General features: G+C 44.7%; 1 protein-coding gene across 3 annotated transcripts in view; it reads left to right on the top strand.

Annotated features, from left to right (window-relative positions):
• The window catches only part of RAI1 (retinoic acid induced 1), a 330,449-nt gene that overhangs the window by 280,084 nt on the left and 27,562 nt on the right, over positions 1–22,803 (top strand). The gene's annotated exons all lie outside the window — the stretch shown is intronic.

Genomic DNA, 22,803 nt, shown 5'->3' with positions numbered 1-22,803 from the left:
CGACTGTGTACGCATAGCTGCTGCCTCTGAATTCACTTCTATGGGCGGCATGCGTGCATCTCCAAAGTGGATGCAGACACAGGAAGAGGCGGCCCAGCATGGAGGACAGGTCTCAGCACCCCTCTGAATGAGCCCTTCATATTTCATATTACACTGAAATAAAGAGTTGATCTTTTTCAAGCTTTATTACTGTTGGAGGTCTTGTTGGAAAAATGTCATCTCACTTTCCTAGACAGGAAGTGAGGAAAAATCGTCACATGATTTTTATGCTTTCCCTGCTGCAATCTGGGTCACTCCTCACTTCCTGTCCTGGTGAAACATTGTCACCTAGACAGGAAGCGAAGGGAAAATCTTCACAAGGTTTATATGATTTCCCTAGTGCAATCTGTGTCGATTCCCCACTTCCTGTCTTGGTGAAACATCATGAAGAGAGGAAGTGAGGAAAAGTCTTCTTATGGTTTCTTGGCTTCCCCTACTGCAATCTGTGTGGCTCCTCACTTCCTGTCCTGGTGAAACATTGTCACCTAGACAGGAAGTGAAGAGAAATCTTTAAAAGATTTGTTGGCTTCCTCTACTGCAATCTGTGTGGCTCCTCACTCCCTGTCCTGCTGAAACATGGTCATCTATAAAGCAAGTAAGGAAAAATCTTCTCATGGTTTCTTGGCTTTCCCTACTGCAATCTGTGTGGCTCCTCACTTCCTGTCCTGATGAAACATGGTTATCTATACAAGTAAGGAAAAATCTTCTCATGGTTTCTTGGCTTCCCTTACAGGCCTACTGCAATCTGTATGGCTCCTCAGTTCCTGTCCTGCTGAAACATGGTAATTTGTACAGGAAGTTAGGTAAAATCTTCAAAATATACATATGATTCCCCTTCTGCAATCTTTTCACTTCCTGTCCTGGTGAAGCATTGTCACCTAGACAGGAAGTTGGGAAAAATCTTCTCATGGTTTCTGAGCTTCCCCTACTGCAATTTGTGTCACTTTTCGATGCCTGTCCTGATAAAACATTGTCACAGAGACAGAATGGAAGGGAAAATCATCACACGTTTTCTAGTCTTCCCCTACTGCAATCTGTGTCGCTTCTCGCTTCCTATCCGGTTGACCCTTGATTAACTAGACAGGAAGTAAGGGAAAATCTTCACACATTTCTAGCCTTCCACTTCTACAAACTGTGTGGCTCCTCTCTTCCCATCCTGGTAAAACATGGTCATCTAAATAGGAAGGAAAAATCTTCACAAGGTTTATATGAGCCCCCTACTGCGATCTGTGTCACTTCTCACTTCCTGTCCTGGTGAAGCGTTGTCACCTAGACAGGAATTAAGGAAAACTTTTCACACAGTTTCTAGGCTCCCCAACTCCAATCTGTGTTGGTTCCTCACTTCCTGTTGAGGTGAAACATTGTCACCTAGACAGGAAGTAAGGGAAAATCTTCACACATTTTCTATTCTTACCCTACTACAGTTTCTGTCGCTCCTCACTTCCTGTCTGTGTGACCCTTTGTCATCGAGACAGGAAGTAGGGGGAAAATCTTCACAAAGATTCAACTCTTTCCCTGCTGCCATTTGTGTCGCTCCTCACTTCTTGTCTGGGTAACCCTTTATCATCTAGACAGGAAGTAAGGGGAAATCTTCACACATTTTCTATTCTTACCCTACTAGTTTGTGTCGCTCCTCACTTCCTGTCCGTGTGACCCTTCGTCATCTAGACAGGAAGTAGGGGGAAAATCCTCACAAAGGTTCAAGTCTTTCCCTGCTGCCATTTGTGTCTCTCCTCGTTTCCTGCCTGAGTGACCCTTTGTCTTCTAGGCACGTTTTCTAGTCTTCCCCTACTGCAATCTATTTTGCTTCTCACTTTCTTTCTTTCATCATACCACATGGCACCAATGTCCTATAACCCGAGGCTTAGCTAAATGGTGACACCGTTCAAACCCAAACATAGAATAACGCCAGCACTGCAACTGACATCCCAAGACGACTGTTTATTGAAGTTCCATATCAGCAAAAACAAAGTTTCCAGGGTTTGCAGACCCCCTTTATTTCAAGATTACAAGCAGAGACCATCTTAGTGACCGTCTCAACTTGTCACCTTGGAAAAAAGGACCTGCCTTCTCTCTAAAAATTGGTGTTTCTACTGATATGGGACTTCAGTAAACACTCCCCACTTCCTGTCCTGGTGAATTGTCACAGAGACAGGAAGGGAGGGAAAATATTTCCAACGGGAACACAGAGCAGTAAAAGGCCAGAGATTCTAACCTTTCCCCGCTCACTCCGTAACTGAAATGTTTTCGATAGCCTTAAGAGTAGAAGCTGTGGGCAGCATTGTGACAATTTTTTTTGCTCTGGTTTTTAAAAACAAGGCCTGTGTTCTGGAGCAGACAGCGCCACACGCAGTGGTTTATGGGTCATCTATGATCATTTGCCTCCTCGGTTGATTTTTCCTGCCACCCCCTCAAAGGTGGGCAGCAGACATGGCGCACTAATTCCCTGCTTCTCATCTCCTATTCGCGCACCAGCGGGTAACCCCAGGCACAGCGGCTTGCCTGCGCTCCCGCTCACTCTCTGCTCTGATTGTTCTCCCAGCAGCAGGTGTGGAAGTTACAGACCCTGGGGGGGCAGAGGATGCTACATGGGTAATAGTGTGTCAGCTCCAGTCAGGCAGAGCCCGTCTGTTTTATACAGCCACCATTTCACCGCCAGAGAAAAAGCACGCGTTACAAAGACAGGACCCCTGATTTCAGCGTACCCCTCATTTCTCATAATTCCAATATGCTTCCCAATGCTATTTAGGCTTATGTGTGTAGACTGGAGTATTGCAGCAGGGATGTTAAAGCATAGCAATCCATCAGATTCCAGATTCCTTCTCCTGAGGGTATGAAAAAGGAAGCAAATGGTTAGGCAAATCATTTTTTCTTTTTTTCCTTCTTTTTTTTTTACGGATTTTTTAATTGAAAGTAAAACACGCTGTTAGGGAAAATTACAGTTCTTTTCCTTTGTATTAACTGCTGCAAGGTGGGATTAGAAGGTTGTAAAGCAGTGTTGGTCACTAGACATATGGGCCTTAAGTACACCCCCTGATATCGCCTGAGGACCTTATATATTATTTACAGTACATAATGTAACATCAGAATGCTATTGTGGACATACTAAAGCAAAAGTACAAGGACTGAGGACATACTACAGGAAACTGATTAGAGACTGAGGGCATACTACAGGTGATGACCAGAGACTAAGGACATACTACAGGTGATGACCAGAGACTAAGGACATACTACAGGTGATGACCAGGGACTAAGGACATACTACAGGTGATGACCAGAGACTAAGGACATACTACAGGTGATGACCAGAGACTAAGGACATACTACAGGTGATGACCAGAGACTAAGGACATACTACAGGTGATGACCAGGGACTAAGGACATACTACAGGTGATGACCAGGGACTAAGGACATACTACAGGTGATGACCAGGGACTAAGGACATACTACCGGAGATGGTCAGGGGCTGGGACATACTACAGGAGATGGGCAGGGGCTGGGACATACTACAGGAGATGGGCAGGGGCTGGGGACATACTACAGGAGATGGGCAGAGGCTGTGACATACTACAGGAGATGGGCAGAGGCTGTGACATACTACAGGAGATGGGCAGAGGCTGTGACATACTACATTGATGATTAGAGAATAAAGACATACTACAGGAGATGGGCAGAGGCTGTGACATACTACAGGAGATGGGCAGAGGCTGTGACATACTACAGGAGATGAGCATAGGCTGGGCCATACTACAGGAGATGGGCATAGGCTGGGCCATACTACAGGAGATGGGCATAGGCTGGGCCATACTACAGGAGATGGGCATAGGCTGGGCCATACTACAGGAGATGGGCATAGGCTGGGCCATACTACAGGAGATGGGTAGAGGCTGTGACATACTACAGGAGATGGGCATAAGCTGTGACATACTACATTGATGATTCGAGAATAAAGACATACTACAGGAGATGCCAGAGACTGGGGACATTCTACAGAAGTTGGTCAGACTGAAGATGTACTACACCAGATGTTTAGAGGCTGTAGATATACTACAGGAGACATCAGAAACTGAGGTCATACTACAGGTGATGGTCAAAGACTGAATACAGTATCTCACAAAAGTGAGTACACCCCTCACATTTTTGTAAATATTTTATTATATCTTTTCATGTTACAACACTGAAGAAATTTCACTTTGCTACAATTTAAAGTAGTGAGTGTACAGCTTGGGCATGTAGTTCACCAGAACTTTACAGGTTGCCACTGGAGTCCTCTTTCACTCCTTTATGACAACATCACGGAGCTGGTGGATGTTAGAGACCTTGCGCTCCTCCACCTTCCATTTGAGGATGCCCCACAGATGCTCAATAGGGTTTAGGGTTGGAGACATGCTTGGCCAGTCCATCACCTTTACCCTCAGCTTCTTTAGCAAGGCAGTGGTCGCCTTGGAGGTGTGTTTGGGGTCGTTATCATGTTGGAATACTGCCCTGCGTCCCAGTCTCTGAAGGGAGGGGATCATGCTCTGCTTCAGTATGTCACAGTACATGTTGGCATTCATGGTTCCCTCAATGAACTGTAGCTCCCCAGTGCCGGCAGCACTTATGCAGCCCCAGACCATGACACTCCCACCACCATGCTTGACTGTAGGCAAGACGCACTTGTCTTTGTACTCCTCACCTGGTTGCCGCCACACACGCTTGACACCATCTGAACCAAATAGGATCTTGGTCTCATCAGACCACCGGACATGGTTCCAGTAATCCATGTCCTTAGTCTGCTTGTCTTCAGCAAACTGTTTGCGGGCTTTCTTATGCATCATCTTTAGAAGAGGCTTTGTTCTGGGGTGACAGCAATTCAGAACAATTGGATGCAGTTTGCGGCATATGGTCTGAGCACTGATAGGCTGACCCCCCCACCTTTCAACCTCTGCAGCAATGCTGGTAGCACTCGTATGTCTATTCCCCAAAGACAACCTTTGGATATGACGCTGAGCACATGCACTCAACCTCTTTGGTCAACAATGGCGAGGCCTGTTCTGCGTGGAACCTGTCCTGTTAAACCGCTGTATGGTCTTGGCCGCCGCGCTGAAGCTCAGTTTCAGGGTCTTGGTAATCATCGTATAGCCTAGGCCATCCGCCTGTAGAGCAACAATAATTTTTTCAGATCTTCAGAGAGTTTTGTCATGTTGAACTTCCAGTGACCAGTATGAAAGTGAGAGGGAGAACACCAAATTGAACACACCTGCTTCCCATTTACACCTGAGACCTTGTAATACTAACGAGTCACATGACACCGGTTAGAGATGGTTAGAGGCTGAAGACATGCTACAAGAGATGGGCAGAGGCTGGAACATACTACAGCAAATAAGCATAGGCTGGGGCATACTACAGGAGATGGGCAGAGGCTGGGGCATACTACAGGAGATGGGCAAAGGCTTGGACATACTACAGAAGATGGGCAGAGGCTGGGACATACTACAGGAGATGAGCATAGGCTGGGGCTTACTACAGGAGATGGACAAAGGCTGAGACCTACTACATTCATGATCAGAAAATGAGGACATACTACAGGAGATGCCAAAAACAGGGGCATTTTACAGTAGATGGTCAGACTGAAGATGTACTACACAAGATGCCTTAGAGGCTGTGGGCATACTACAGGAGAAATCAGAGACTGAGGTCACACTACAGACGATGGTCAGAGACGGAATATGTATTACACAAGATGGTCAGAAGCTGTGGGCATACTGCAAGAGATGGTCAGAGGCTGTGGGCATACTGCAAGAGATGGTCAGAGGCTGTGGGCATACTACAAGAGATGGTCAGAGGCTGTGGGCATACTACAAGTGATGGTCACAGTCTGGGACATACTACAGAAGATGATCAGAGGCTAAGGACATTCTGTAGGAGATAGAGACATCAGCGACTGAGGACATACTGCAGGAGGCATCAGAGACTGAGGGCCTATTAAAGAAGATGGTCAGAAACTGAGGACATACTACAGGAGACATCAGAGACTAAGAGCATAAAACAGAAGATTACTGGTAATAAATACACAGCCCCTTAAGGTTTTTTTTTACTTCCCAACTGGTGCAGCATGGGGATTAATACTCTATTCAGGCAGCACCTTGTAGAGTCAGACCGCTGGTCTCACACACACAGCAACACAGGTCTCCAGCAGTCTGACACCCAAAGCCTCCCCTTTTCCCGTCTTCAACCACCTTGCACCTGCTCTCTATGTACTGTGTTGAAGTGCCATTTGTTGTGAATCGCATCCCAGTGCACTGTACAGTTGAGTGCTATGCATGCATACCAAAACGCACATAACATACAGCCTGACACTGTTGGGGTCATGAACATTTTTTTTTCATCCATGTGTGCTTGCAGCCCATTCATAATGAATAGGCTGCCTTAACACAACGCATATTGCGTTTAGGTGTGGATAGGCCCATAATCCTTGAACCCAGAAAATAATAGAAAATAGTTCTGCGGAAAAACAAGCATGCTTGGAATATCGAATGTTCAAACTGCCAGGCTCCCTAAATACCCCAATAATTGTAATCGCAGCTTTGTCCATCATTATCTCCACTGGAACTACTTACAGTCCTCACCTCTGCTCACACTGAACCTTTTACAATGTGGAAGCCTTCTTGTGATTTTTTTGCTTTCTGATTGCTGAATATTTTGCAGGTACATTGTATGTTATTAACCCCTCTATTCCCTCTACCGCGCTGAAGGATTGGCTTGTAACCGGCTTATTCTCCGCACAATAGCTAATCTGCAGCTCCATTCAGTCAGCTAAAGCCTCACACCGTGATTGTGAAAAAGACTTGCTTCCTTTCAAACAGTGAAAGCTTCTCAGATTTTTTTTTTCCTGTGGTTGGATGGATTTTTATAGAGCTTGGATATTAATTGATCGCTTTTTCTTCTTAGTTCCTCTCCTCACCCTCCCTTCAGATCAAGACTAGCCAGATCTCCCATTGAATGCACACAAATAAGGAAGCCAGTTCTTTTCACTAAGCAAGTAAATAGAAAATAAGAGGGAACAGTAATTGGGAAATTCCAAGATCCTGCTGGCCAATATACCTATGTAGCCCACCGGCTGTAAAACATAGGCCCACACTGTGGGGCATTCTTGCTAAAATAGGTGCACTCAGAATCTGGTGCAGCTGTGCATGATAGCCAATCAGCTTCTAACTTTAGCTTGTTTAATTAAAGCGGAAGTAAACACTCCTCGGCAAGTTGTACCTATAGGTAAGCCTATATTAAGGCTTACCTATAGGTACTGTAAATATCTCCTAAACATGTAACGTTTAGGAGATATTTACCTTTCATGCAGCCAGTGACGTCACTGGCACATGCGCTCTGAAGGACCGGCCGCTCGTGCCGTTCCTTCAGAGTCCCGTGCCGTGACCGTCGGCTCCCGCGCGGGAGTGACGTCACCGCGGCTCCGGCCAATCAGATGGCCGGATGCCGCGATCCCGGAAGACGGGTGACTGAACATGTCGCCAGTCATACAGGTGAGTGAGCGGCACGGCGGGGGCTCGTTGTAAGGTAAGTATTTCATAATGAGCTAGTATGCGATGCATACTAGCTCATTATGTGTTTCTCTTGCAGGTTGTAAAAAAAAAAAAAAAAACTTTGAAACGAGTTTACAACCTCTTTAAGCTTTGGAAATAAGGCCCCTTTCACACATACATTTTGACGTGACTGAACTGATAAACTGAACGGACCGTATCAGTTCTCCATCCGTTTTTCATCCGTTTTTCATCCGTTTTTCATCCGTTTTTCATCCGTTTTTCATCCGTTTTTCATCCGTTTTTCATCCGTTTTTCATCCGTTTTTCATCAGTTGTCATCCGTTTTTCGTCAGTTGTTATCCGTTTTTCATCCGTTTTTCGTCAGTTGTTATCCGATTTTCATCCGTTTTTCATCAGTTGTCATCCGTTTTTACATAGAGATACATTGATGTCCGTTTTTCATCCATCAACGGATGGATGAAAAACGGACAAACGGAGCCTTAAGGGCTCTTTCACACGGTCCGCCTCTGTAGGCGGATCCGTGTTGCTCAGCGGGGATCGATCCGCGATCCCCGCTGAGCCGGCGGATGACAGCTCCGTCTCCACTTGCAGAGCAGAGAGGGAGGTGTCTCAGCCCCCACTGCCCTCTATGGGGGATCGGATGAGAGCGGACCGCCTGTCCGCTCTCATCAGATCCGATCCGCTCCGATTACTGAACGGATGGAAAAATAGGGTTTCCATCCGTCCAGATTTCACGCACAGGATCGGATGCGGATGTCAGCGGGTGTCAGCGGAGGTGTCTCCGCTGAGACCCGCTGCCCCATAGAGCTGCATGGAGGATCCGATCAGATCCGCCTAAAAAACTGACAGGCGGATCTGATCGGATCGCCCGTGTGAAAGAGCCCTAAGGCCCCTTTCACACATGCTGTCCGTTTGTCCGTTTTTCATCCATCCGTTGACGGATGAAAAACGGACATCAATGTATCTCTATGTAAAAACGGATGACAACTGATGATCATCAGTTAACATCCGTTTTCATCCACTTCCGTCAATGTCCGTTTTTTTGAACGTATGAATGCCCTATTTTTCATCCGTCAAAAAAACGAATCGGACGAAAAACGGATGACAACGGATGAAAAACGGATGACAACGGATGAAAAACGGATAACTGACGAAAAACGGATGGAAAACTGATACATTTTTACGTGACTGAACTGATAAACTGAACGGACCGTATGTGTGAAAGGGGCCTTAACCTGAAAACCTGGATTAGTTTCTAAGCAGAGTTGCACCAGTTTTGCACTCTCCACCTTTGGAAAATAACCCTCTGTGTTACAGAGCCTAAGGTTTGTGCGGTCTTCACCAATCTCTGCACTGCATGTGGCAAAGCACTTCAGCAACTGGGTATACATTCCACAGCTCACAAGTAGCGATGACTTTAGGTGTGGTTGGAGTAGGATTTAAACCTATGTTGGCCAGCCCACCCGGAAGCCAGTCATCTTCAGGCAGGGCATTCCCCGCCAGGCAGCTTGTAATTGTATTTGCTCAGCTAAACCCATCGATGCCAGGCTCCTCTCTTTGTCACGTTTTACTTAGTATGGGGCTTAGTGAGAAAGTCCTGTACAGAGCCGGGTTGGGACAATGTTGAATGAATGAAGTTGCCAGGGCAAGGATTTGGGAGTGCTGCTTTTGTGATTTTTGGAACCTGCTCTCAGCTGCCGTGAAGTGATGTGCAATATGTAGTGCAGGGATTTGGTAAAGGGAAGGGCTTCTTGTCTGCTTTGCATTCTGCAGCGAATGGTTTTGGCCAGTGTTCTGGAACACTTAGCTTGCATTGGATTTGAATGAATAAATGTGTAGCACCCTACAGGTAGGTGCTAGGTAAATGTATAGTGGGCCTTGTCTGCCTCACAGCAGGGATGTGATTTATTTAGCCTACAGTGTCAGGGCTTTCAGATGTGCCTGCTGAGGGGAGAAGTATCCCCATTGGCTCCTGTGAGAGGATTCTCATAGGGCAGTGTGGGAAGCCCAATCAGGGGACACATCCCAGCTTGTAACTACCCCAGAAGGCAGATTATGCTGCAAAGGATTCTCGGAGTGGGTATAAGTTTGGTGGGAAGTGCGTGGCACGGTGTCTTTGGAGGGAGCAGAGTCCCAGGAAGGAGAGTGCGGCTGTCTCTCCTCCTGTCTGAGGAAGGTGGATGTCTCAGGGTGCCGCCTGAGTGTCCAGAGAGGGCTGAGTTGAGCTGAGGGGATCCGGTGTGCCGAGAGCCTGCGGAGAGAGAGGGGTCCAGTCCCAGGAAAGCCTACACAGGTCGTGAGTACTGAGGATTGCCCCTGGGGTCTGCCTGAAGTGTTAGAGGGGACCACCCTGGAAGAGGTTCTCGGATCCAATGTCAGCTAGCTGTAAAGGGGGTACCTAGGTTGAAGACCCTGAAGCTACAGAGGGGGGTACCTAGTCAGTGGACCCTGAAGAGTTTGAGGTTAAAGGGGGCACCTGCAGTTTGGGTCCTGAATTGTACAAAGCGTGCCAGTTACAGTGACAGCTATACAGAGTTCTACTACATACTACCTCAAGCTGTGCCAGGCGGGGGAAAGTATTTAGTGACTTTCACAGTACAACAGTGTCAGGAGTTCTACTGTTCTCAGTCTTGGATCTTATGGATTATAAGTCGAGGATTCAGCACTTCTTCTGTTCTACAGAGTGTTCTCAGTGTCAGTGAGCATTGGCTGGCGCCCGCTGGCCTCAAGGAAGCGCCAACGGGCATTTCAGAAGTAAAGTCCCAATTGTAATTAGCTCAAGCTTCAAGGAGTATCCAACTTATTCCCTTCTCCCATCCCCTTTATTCCAATAAAAACCACAAACGAACATGCCAGAATTGTCGCTGCTTCAGTTGTTACACCCAGGGTCACAGCTCACATGGGCTGGAGCAATTACCAGTACTAATGGCAGACCCACATCAAGCCACAGGCCTGTAAACCTTGCTACAAATGTTTTAGCGCTGACATTCAGTGGCCATTCAGTGTAACTACAACTTATTACTGTATTTCTGAAATGGCATATTCTAGTTTACCTGCATGTTGGGGTTAGTTGCTTTAGTCCTTAGATAGACCCTCCCTTCCTTCTTCCTTATGTTTCCTCAGTTAGTTACCAGCTTTAATAGTGTGGACAAGGCGTAGAAGATGATTGTCTCTTTACACTTTGATTTGACTGGTGAACATCGCATGTACTGCATTTTAAAACTACGTTGGATTAAACAGCTGTGTTTTATGGGAGAATTGAGTTGGCTGTTTATTAACTTGCTTGTTGTTTGCAATACACAGAAGCAGGATGTTGTATGAGCTACCATGAATCAAAAAGAAGACAGGTGTACATATCCTATTAACTTTACATATTTATTGCAAAAATTCAATCTTGCTTTCCAGTGTTATTTTTTTGAAAAACATGCATAGATCCAAGACTGGATTTGCTTGCATTTTTGATTTTACCCAATTCCATACATACGCACATTCATAACCTCAGCCATACTGAAGATTAGTAATGTCTGTTGTCAGAATATTATTATAATTTTTATTATATAGGATTTACAATAAAAAGGGGGGCAGTACAATTACAACACAGTTCGATATCAAAGGAATAGGAGGGCTCTGCTTGTGAAGCTTACAATCTAAAGGGAGGGGGAGGTGGTAAAAAAGGTAATAGCAGCAGGGGATGATCTGATGAAAGTGACTGAATTAGAGGAGGAGGTGGGGTAGGCTTCTCTAAATAAATTCGTTTTCAGAGATCGTCTAAAGGCGGACAGGGTAGGAGCTGACTGGACACAGTGGTGTTCCAGAGGATGGGAGAGGGTCTGGAGAAGTCCTGGAGACGAGTATGGGAAGAGGTAAAAAGGGAGCTAGAGAGCAAGATGTCTTAGGAGGATCGAAGTGGACGATTTGTGCGATATCTGCAGATGAGATCGGTGATGAAGCTGGGGGCAGTGTTGTGGATGGCTTTGTATGTTGTGGTTAGTATTTAGAATTTTATACGTTGGGCTAGTGGAAGCCAGTAAAGGGATTGGAAGAGTAGGGTTGCAGTCACAGATCGGTTAGTAAGATGTATAAGTCTATCAGCAGCATTCCTAATAGACTGAAGGGGGGGATAGCCCGTGTAAAGGTAGGCATGTGAGGAGAGAGGTGCAGTAGTCAAGGCGGGATATAACCAAGAAGTGAATACGTTTTGTGGTGTCATTAGTCAGGAAGGGGCAAATTTTGTAAATATTGTGGAGGTTAAGGCAGCAAGATGTAGCCAGCGATTGGATGTGTGGCCCAAAGTAGAGGTCAGAGCCTAGGATTACACCTAGCACCCTGGCATGTGTTGAAGGACCAATGGTTGTGCTGTTGATCTCAATAGTAAAGTCATGGTGGGGGGATCGGGGGGGGGGGAGAGGAGATCTGGAGAATAGAGAAAGCTCTAAAGTGAGTTCAGTAAGGTTTATTTTTGAAGAAAAGAGGTCAAAAGAAAAATCCAATGTATTTTTTAGGGACCTAAAAGTCCCAGGTTCATCAGGGCTTGTTGCCTTGCTGATAGTGATTGAAAACAGTACTGGACAACAATCATAAAATAGATTAATAAGATCATGATGATTCGGGTCGCTCCTCTGGCAGCCTAATGGGGTGAGTTTTGAGCCCCTGAAATGTGTTGGCTTTTTTACTTTAACCTTTTGCCATGAAAAATAAATCTTTGCTGGACTAAACAATTGTAGAAATAGTTGGCCTTCTCGTCCATCATCTCAAATCCACTTCTGGAAGAATGGTCAAACATTCCCATAGACACACTCCTAAACCTTGTGGGCAGCTTTCCCAGAAGAGTTGAAGCTGTTATAGCTGCAAAGGGTGGACCAACTCAATATTGAACCCTACGGACTAAGACTGGGATGCCATTAAAGTTCATGTGCGTGTAAAGGCAGGCGTCCCAATACTTTTGATAATATAGTGTTTGTGAATCTTTGATGAAAGCTGCCTGAATCTTGTGCGAATAGATTTCCAGTGTTTTGTGATAGTTGTTCAACAAAACAACAGCCAGACTGAAGCAGTGTCCTTCGTCCTGTTTGATTCGTTGTCCTGGGACAAGTATTTAGTTGGAGAGTTCTGACATGACTGCGTCATACATGCTCCGACTCGCTGACTTAGAAAGTATTAAAAATGGGATAAACCTTTTGTAAAACTAGCAATTGCTGACAGGCTTCCTATAAATGTGTGAGTTAGCCAGCCTGCCAATAAAGACATTTGATTATTCAATGGCGTTCCTCTTTATGTGCCTTTGTTATGTAGAGGCCATGTGTGCTTTTATTTCTATATAGTGGCCAAGGAACTTCATGTTGGAAAACATGTTCACATTGATCGTTCGCCGCTTGGCATACGAGGGGTTAAGCGCTAATTAAGTTCCCGCCTGTGTGATTCTCCCCCCCAAGCGAGTGATATAGGAAATTTTGCAGAAGGAAGGGCTTCCGAGTCTTGCCTACTACTCATTTGTATGCAGCGTCTGGCTCCACCAAAGCACCTTCTGTGAAGCTTCAGTCATAGATCATGTAATGATGCTGCTGATCTCTCCCCCCCCCCCCCCCCTTCCCCAACTCTGCACAAATCACTGGGAGGGAGCCAGCTGCGTGAGTACTGGAGGAAGAGGAGGAGGGAGAGGAGTCGTTTCTGTCATGGCAAGCTCTAAAGGAGTACTAGGTAACCTCAACTAATGAGGGGCACAGGTGCGGATGTGACAAACCCCTTCAGAAGTCACACAGAAGGACCGGTGCCGACTCCAGACCTGATGAGTGACTGCGGTGCAGGCCCTGCTCGTGTATGTAGGAATCTAGTCCCAGCATGCTCTTTCTACTTTCATATTTCACACTCCACAATTACATACCTGCCAGTGTTTTAGTGGTGTAGGCTACTCGGACATGATGTGTCAGATGTGGCCTACCTGCTGAGCAGCTTCGATTTTCACCCCACGTTTATCTTTTGTGGCTGCAACCTAGTAGTTTCCGATATTCTTAATCTGACCATACACGTGCAGACTTGTGATTGAACGCATTGTACAAAACTCTGAAAGATCATTCATCAGAAAATTCAATGATGCCATAACTTCGTTTGAAAGCCCTTCAGAATTTCACCCAGAATGAATTTCTAGATGTATTATTATTATTATTATTATTATACAGGATTTATATAGCATCAACAGTTTGCGCAGTGCTTTACAATATGAGGGCAGAGAGTACACTTACAATACAATACAATGCAATACAGTAGGCATTAGAGGGCCCTGCTCATTAGAGTTTACTATCTAAGAGTATTAAGCAGGTTTATTTTAATGGTTAGAAATCAACACAAGAAAAATGCAAAACATAATTTCTTTAAATGTAGAAGTATAGTGCATTAGAAGTATGTTTATATATACATTATTATGTTATTCGGCCAATGGGGTTTTAGTGGATATACACCATTTTGACTGTATAGAACTAGATGGTGCCTATGTAGTTCCAGGGCCATTTCCACTTGGCAAAGTGGTTCCTTCTGACCACCAATGTAAGGACCATGCTTTCCACTGACCACCAATGTAAGGACCATGCTTTCCACTGACCACCAATGTAAGGACCATGCTTTCCACTGACCACCAATGTAAGGAGCATTCTTCCCACTGATCACCAATGTAAGGAGCATTCTTTCCACTGATCACCAATGTAAAGAGCATTCTTCCCACCGACCACCAATGTGAGGGGCATTCTTTTCACTGACCATCAACGTAAAGAACATTCTTCTCACTGATGACCAATGTAAGGAGCATTCTTCCCACTGACTACCAATGTAAGGAGCATTCTTCCCACTGACTACCAATGTAAGGAACATTCTTCCCACTGACCACCAATGTAAGGAGTATTCTTCTCACCAACCACCAATGTAAGGGGGCATTCTTGCCTCTGACTACCAAGGTAAAGAGCATTCTTCCCACTGACTACTAATGTAGGGAACATTCTTCCCACTGACTACCAATAAAAAGAGCGCATTCTTCCCACTGAATACCAATGTAAAGGGCATTCTTCCCACTGATCACCAATGTAAGGAGCATTCTTCCCACTGAATACCAATGTAAAGGGCATTCTTCCCACTGATCACCAATGTAAGGAGCATTCTTTTCACTGACCATCAACGTAAAGAACATTCTTCTCACTGACGACCAATGTAAGGAGCATTCTTCCCTCTGACCACCAATGTAAGGAGCATTCTTCCCTCTGACCACCAATGTAAGGAGCATTCTTCTCACTGACCACCAATGTAAGGAGCATTCTTCCCTCTGATCACCAATGTAAGGAGCATTCTTTCCACTGACCACCAATGTAAGGAGCATTCTTCTCACTGTCTCCTAATGTAAGGAGCATTCTTTCCAATGACTACCAATGTAAGGAGCATTCTTTTAACTGAACACCACTGTAGGGCTGTATTCTTCCTACTGACCACCAATGTAAGGAACATTTTTCCCATTGATCTCCAATGAATTGGTATTAGTAAGGGTTCCCCAAAACCTAAAAATTGTTAGGGGTTCCTTTTGTGGTAAAAAGTTAGAGAAAGGCTGCACTATACAGAAACCTTCCATTGTATTTCATATATTTATATATTCCTATACCATACATTGAGGGGAATTTATCAAAACTAGAGCAGACTGACTAGAGAGCAGATTTACATGGCAACCAATCAGCTTTTGTCTTTCATTTTCAAAGCTTCACTGAACAAGCTGAAGATAGAAGCTGATTGGATATTATGCACAGCTGCAACAGATTCTGTCTGCTCCAGTTTTGATAAATTCCCCTTATAATTTTTTAAAAGAATGAATGTTCATGACCACAAATGTTCCTATTCCGAATGAAACTTTTCCTAGCACATGTGCATTCACTTGTTTTGATTAAGACCACAACAACAGTTCTAATTTAATTTATCCATGTTGGAAATTAGTAAAATCTTCCTTCTTTAGTTTTTAATTGTTCTCATCACTACAGTTAAAAATGATTGTCCGTTTGTCCTCACACATCTTTAGAAAAGGATTAAACATTTCAAATATTTTCAAACCTTCGAGCCAACCTACCAACTATGGAACCCTGAAAATAATTTTCAGGTTATTGGGGAACCGCTGCTAAAAGGAATTCTACCTACAGCTCATAGTACATGAACGTGATCATTAAAGCGGAGTTCCACCCGAAAATGAAAGTTCATTCCATCTTCTCACTCCGGGTCACCTGAAAAACAAATGGATAATCGCAATTTTTTTTGTTTTTTTACTTACCTGGTTTAGAAGATAACATACTACTTACCTTACTTCCTCTTCCTCCCCTCGGCGGCCACGGCGAGTCGTCACTTCCTGGCTTGCAATGATTCCTGGGAGCTGAACGTCATCGCTCCCAGGAATCAATGCGCCTGCACCGGCCCCGACGTCAGTTCCAGTGCAGGCGCCCTCATACCTTGCTAAACAGCTTCTGGGCATGCCCATAAGCTGTGCAGGGATGACGCTGCAGTCCCGGAAGTGACGGCGGGGCCGGCACAGTGCATCACAGGACGGAAGAGGAGGCAGAAGAGGATCGCGCTGGCTTCAAGCTGCCCACACCTGAGATGGCAGCGCTGGAGAATACATTTTCAAGGTAAGTATTTCTTGTTGCAGGTAAGTGCAGCCCGGGACAGTTCAGAGGCTATCCATTGTGGAATGTACTAGCCCTGACTGTCCCGGGGGTATTTTTATGTATTTTTTTGTTTTTTAGGTGGAACTCCGCTTTAAGTTGACGTTTTTAATAATAGAAGTAATGTGGAGTACCTAACCTCTGTGTGTCACCCAAGGCAGATAATTTTGTTACCAACGCCCTATGAAATCTCAGTAATATTTTTGAAATGACAATAGCTACAGAAGAAAAAGGCAGACCATAAAAACAATGGTATCCTTTAACATTAGAGGTCAATGTAGAAGTGACCCATTACATTGGTGGTTATTGGAAAATGTCCTCCTTGTGTTGATGTTCAGTGTAGGTGGAAGATCAATCCACCATTACTCACTGCTCAAGAAACCCCTCGCAACCTAAAGAGGAATCCAAGGGTTCCATAGAACCCTGATTGAGAAGCCGCTCCAAATGGACCACCACGATATCAGTCTGGACATATCAATAACACAGGGTCCCCACATCTTTAACAGTCATATGCATGTGGGAGAATTGAAGTGTACATATGGCCAAATTAACCAAAAGCTTAGATCTAAACTTTAAGAAAATATAGAACTAGGACCTCAGGCCATCAGCCTGTATAGGGGAAAAAAATCTGATATATTTCCCGTGTTTCATGTGACCTTCATAATTTGGGGGTTAAAAAAAAGCCACTTAGAAACCAGATTAAATTGGGAAAAAGGGGAAAACTAGAAGAATCTACAGAAATGGAAAATTAATGTTTCAGTCACATACTTGTAGGCAGGTGCAGTCAACTTTCTCCACTGTAGGTGATATGTATCCATAGTGGCATTGCAGTTGGAGAGCAAGTCAAGAGAAACATGGGTCTTCTATGGTTTTCTGGGTCACTGGGGAAGCTATCCTGATTGGATGCTGCTGCCCTATGTGACTTTAGTAGCCAACTTGGGTCAGGCAGAGCCCATTTACGGGCCCTGGCTCCCAGGCTTGGTGCGTATTTTCAAGTGGGTTGAGTAAGGACCGGTAGCGTCAGGAAAAGGTTCCTGACAATGAGGGAAAGCATAGGAATTGGAACTCCTCTGGACATCTTCCGGCTTGGGCATAGGACGGCCAGGCCGTATTCTGTCCCTCCTAACAAGCGCTGTCAGTTCGGCTGAAACCTGCTCTCTACACGCTGTTGGAGTACGTAAACGTTCCGGGTCGGGCTGTCCCTCTGTGTTTATTGTTAATTGTCTTTGCATTACTTCAATAGAAGTTCCTTACATCGCACTTGGACTGGGTGTGTTATTGCGGCTTGTATCCAAGGTGGGAAAAACAAAATTTATAATGAAGGTCAGCCACAGAAATAGCTAGTGAATATTTAAATTAACAGACACACCAAGAGCAGTTTTCATAAAAAGCATAAAATAAAACTTTACTGGACATCAAAATACATTAAAGCTTCTTACACATAAAAGTTACCATAAACATTACACAAAATATCATGACCTAAACATACACTCCTATTTCTAATATCCCAAAATATCAAATAATACTTAACTCCGGTAGTTGAATGTCAACAGTTTACACTGGATAGCTGGAGGAACGGCACAATAAGAAGTCCTGGCTGCATGCTTGGTATTTCCACAGTTCCAAAAAATAGACTACTCCTCACGCTATGGACTCTTTTTATAGTCCTGCATACCAGAGACCACCCACAGTATGTAATCATTCCTCTTGACCATTCACAGGTCATTTTGTGAATGAGGTCAGCAACACATGGTTGCACTTCCCCCAAAACCACATGGTCACTTGGATATGCGGCAACCATCTTTGCCCATGACGTCAAAGCTCACTAAACCACCTGTGGGTGAGAGATATATATTACACATGTATGGGAACATTTGTCATGAATCAGTTAAAAAATATCCACAACTGATACACCGCTGCACCCACTTACATGCTGTATGGCGTTTAACCTTCTATCTTGTACAACAGGGGTGTCAAACTCCATTTCATCGCTGGCCGCATCAGCATTATGGTTGCCCTCAAAGGGCTGGTTATATCTGTAGGATTAGATGTCCAGAGAACCCTTATCCGGGGGGGGGGGGGGCAAAGAGTAGCCTTTCTACAGCTGCACAGAGGAGTGCAGGATCTGGCAAAGGAGTTCTGTCCTCTCTGCTGTTGACTACAGAGACAAGGTGGGGGCAGAGACGAGGGGGGTGCCGCAGCTGCAGGAGAGGTGCGAGGGCCACATGAATTGGTCTGGGGGGCCGCATTCGGCCCACGGGCCTTGTGTTTGACACCTGTGTTGTACAAGATTCTTGCAAACAGATTAGGGCAGGTCCATTAGAGATGAACAAAAGTGAAAACTTTATTTCCCTTAAGTTTTGGGGAATATCAGCAGATTTCAGTTGGTCTGATTCTGATTGGTCAGCATTTTGATTCGCCCCACAAGCACTGCAGAGAACAGAGGGAGAAAAGCGGGGATTTCAAATCCCTAGACTGCTGCACCAACTGCATGAGCACTGACAGCTCATCACCAACAGATGTATGTACAGTAATGAACGGGGTGGGGGGGTTAGTAGTTGGTTAGAGCTTCCGCCTAGCAGCACTAGGGCTGTTGGTTCGAATCCCAACTATAACACTGTCTGCCTGTATGAGTTTCTTCCAGGTACTCCAGTTTCCTCCCACCCTCCAAAAACACACTGGTAGGTTAATTGGCTCCTGTCTGAATTTTCCCTAGTATGTGTATGTATGAATGTGAGTTAGGAACCTTAGATTGTAAGCTCCTTGAGGGCAAGGACCAATGTGAATGAACACTTTATATGTAAAGCACTGGGTAAATTCATGACGCTATATAGGTACCTGAAACAAATAAATAACTGCAGTTCATAATCCTGGATATTGGCTCATCATCTCCGTAGCGGCCCTCACAATCCTATGAATGATATCAACACATTCCTGGGATAGGGAATCGTCCCGCTGCATATGTGAGTGGTCAGCTAAAATTTCTGAGGTTTGCTGTGTGCCGTCACAAAGTTCATTTCAGGTTTTGGAGGAAATATAACTCTTAGCTTTTGCGTTTACTTGCTTTGTGTAGACTTTGAGGGGAAAAGAAGAACTTTGTAGATTTATTGAAAAACCTTTTGCACATATGTTCTGTCTTATGTTTTGAGCGTGAAAAGAAGATGGGTGGAATATAAAAATAACCATTTTCTGAGATGTCTCTCAAGTGGCTCTTCACTTTTTTATTGAGCACCATTGAAAACTACGGAGACAGGCAGTGCACTCAGGGAAATCTAAGATAGAAACCCCTATATTTATTTGGTAGGCTTTAAAGCTTACCTTGTTCATTTATGCACAGAAAGGCTCTGGGGTTATCCCCACAGCCTCCTATAGGGCTTTCTCCACAGCCTCCTACACAAATTACATTATTCCAGCCAATTAGGTAGTCGAAGATTCTGAACTTGGAAGATGCCAGCTCCAGACCACTGGAGTGGTGGTGTCCCTCAGTGCTGGGATAAACTCTCTTGCATGCATGCGCACAAGGTACATTATTCCAGCGAAAAATGAGCGGGGCGAACCCATGACACCTTGCAGTAACAGGAAATGGGTTTGACCAGTGGTGGACTGAGTAATGGCGCTTTTCAACTGCATGGAACCGAGCGGTTCGGCTCGCTTTTGTGCTTTTCCACTGCTAGTACCGCATGGTATGGTGTAGGAACGGTTCGGTATGGTACGGCGGCGCTTTTCCACTGCATGGAACCGAACGGTACGGCTCTCAAAAACAGTACCTACTCGATTGTGGTTCCAAGAGGTACCATACCCCACAATCCTTTGCATGCAGTCACTACTAGCCACTGATTGGTCAGAGAATCCCACCCACCCCGTTGTTATCCCACCCACTTAACTTTAGTACTACTTTAGTGGAAAAGCAAACCATACCGTACCGAACCGTTCCAACACCGTACCATGCGGTACCAGCAGTGGAAAAGCAAACCGGGCCAAGCAGGACCGAGTAGAGCCGAGCCGGTACTTGCAGTGGAAAAGTGCCAAGACAATGGGGAACAGCACCAGTGAGGACATGAGTATTGTGGCATGAGCTCCTTCTTTGTTTTTATGGCGGTTGGAGTTTGACTCACCTCCACTCTAGTGGTCTGGCGCTGGCATCTTTTTCCCTTCTTCCAAGTTCAACATTTTTGGACTACCTATTTGGCTGAAATGATGTATCTGTGCGCATGCATGCAAGAGTTTATTTTTCCCAGCACTGAGGGACACAGAGATTGTACACTGAGCTTTGCATGACAAGCTAAGTGTACATTCTATACCAGTGGTCTGAAGTAAAGATTAGCTGCTTGATGTTAATTTCTTCTACATGTGCCTCCTGAAGTGGGCTGCCATCACTTTATAAGCATCATTCTATTTAGGGAACTACCCCCTTCTGGCATGTTTATCCCGATCAGGTTTTTTTTTTTTTTTTTAACGGTTTATTGTTATGCAAGATGCACTTTTGATAAGGTGATTCTCCACCTTGATTTTTGCCACTGTATACATAGGCTTTAAAATCAGGATTATGATTTTTGTATACTATTACATATGACGTATTCCTTTCAGGGATGATTACTATTTAGCCTACGTGCATATTTTAAAACTACCTGAAGAAGCTGAAGCCAAGAGCAACGCATCAATCTACTTGTCTTTTTGCATATTATGAAATATCTTTGTACTACTTTTATGAGATTATAGGGTAGTTGATTGTGATTTTGATTGTATGGTGAATTTAAATGTACTAATAAAATTGCTTTGTTTTTTATTTTTGTATTTCAATATTTGTTAATTTTGGCACATATAAATCCCCTTTCCCACTTTATTCGTTTGCTCTCTGTTGGGACTTTCTTATTATTTAATATGTTCATTCTTGGGGCAGGTGCCTGGTTGAACCTTGCAAATGAGATTCTCCATCCTTATTAGTAACAAATGCGGCCCTTTGCTTGCATTTATCCAGCCTTCAGGGCACTATTCCTCCTACCGACACCAACAAGGGGGCACTGTTCCTTTCACTGACACCAAGAGTGGGGAACTATTCCTCTGTCTGGCACCAACAATGGGGAATTTTCTCTTTCGTTCAGTGCTAGTCTGCAGATCAGACTTCCAAAAGACCTTGACTGGTTTTCCTTTTCAAGGAGATCGCCTGTTTGGAGCTACCCTGGATGACATCATTAGAGGTCTCACAGGGAGAAAGAGTACTTTTCTTCCGCAGGCTATCAAGGGCAAGGAACCTCGTCGTAGACCTGGGCCTTCCTTCTCAGCTCATAAGATGTTTTTATCCCCCAGGGTCGACTAACAAGGGCTTAAAGCCTTTCAGGGCCTTTTCTGGAGGATCCAAACGAACCTGGTCTGGCAAGCCGGGCTTCTCCAGACCCGTGAACAAGGCTCCTTCTGCATGAAGGTGCGCCCTTACCCGTATCGGGGGTTGGGGGAAGTCTTCGCTGGTTTCTGGATCCGTGGACTTCCGGGGTGCAAGACAAGTGGGTCCACAAAGTTTTTTTGCCTGGCTGCTGTTTAAGAGGACCTGATCCTCTTTGAGTGTGTGTTGTTTTTTTTTCAGGTGAGCTCCAGTTGTTTGGTTGGGCTCCTGTTGCCTGGTTGGCTAATGTTTAGCCTTGGGAATTTTGTTGTTGTTCCCACCCCTCATGTTTAACACTGCTTTGGGACATCCCAATGATTATGAATATCAGGAGCTGTGTCCATAAATGATTGAAAGAAAAAATTGGGTTTTTGACATACGGTAAAATCTATTTCTCTGATGTTCATTGATAGACACAGCACCCACCCCTCTGTGGACAAAACTGAGTGGCTATAGCTGTAGGGGGCAGTTTAACCCAATGGTTATGAATATCGGGAACTGTGTCCGTCAATGAACATCAGAGAAATGGATTTTATGGTAAGTCAGAAATTCCCATTTTTCCTTCCCGACACCAATGTTGGGACACTATTCCTCCCAGTGACACCAATGATGGGACACTATTCCTCCCACTGACACCAGCAACGGGGCAGAATTCCTCCCACGGATATAAACAATTAGGCACTATTCCTCCCACTAATACCAATGATGGAGTAATATTCCATCTTGTATTGCCTACAAGCACTATGTAATTGTTTTACTCCTACTGACGCAGGGGGCATTTTTTACTTCCACTGGCCACTCCAGCTCCCCTAAAGGACCATAAACTAGCCCTTTGTTTAGAAAGGTTGGAAACCCCTGTTCTACTTAAACCTGCAAACAGTAAAGTTTCATTGCAAAAGAGAAAATAATCTTTTGCAATAAAAAGCCTGCTCGAAAAATGTTTATTTGAAAATTAATGCCTGCTTTGAGTGAGTGATCACTCTAAACTACCAAGTGCAAGTAGGGACAATTTAAATACTGCGCATTGGAAATAGATGTTTGAAAACCCCGCTGGGTGGAACATTCACTCACAAGCTTTCCAATCAAAATTAGTCTTTTACCCAGAAGTCTTTGTTTTAAGAAGCCTATTTGCTTACATTTTTCAGACAGCAGTGCTTGGATTCACCAT

The sequence above is a fragment of the Pelophylax lessonae genome (assembly GCF_965119305.1).
Source record: "Pelophylax lessonae genome assembly, chromosome: 6".
Taxonomy (NCBI): domain Eukaryota; kingdom Metazoa; phylum Chordata; class Amphibia; order Anura; family Ranidae; genus Pelophylax; species Pelophylax lessonae.
The sequence above is the reverse complement of the archived record's forward strand: the minus strand, read 5'-3'. Positions and strand labels throughout refer to the sequence as shown.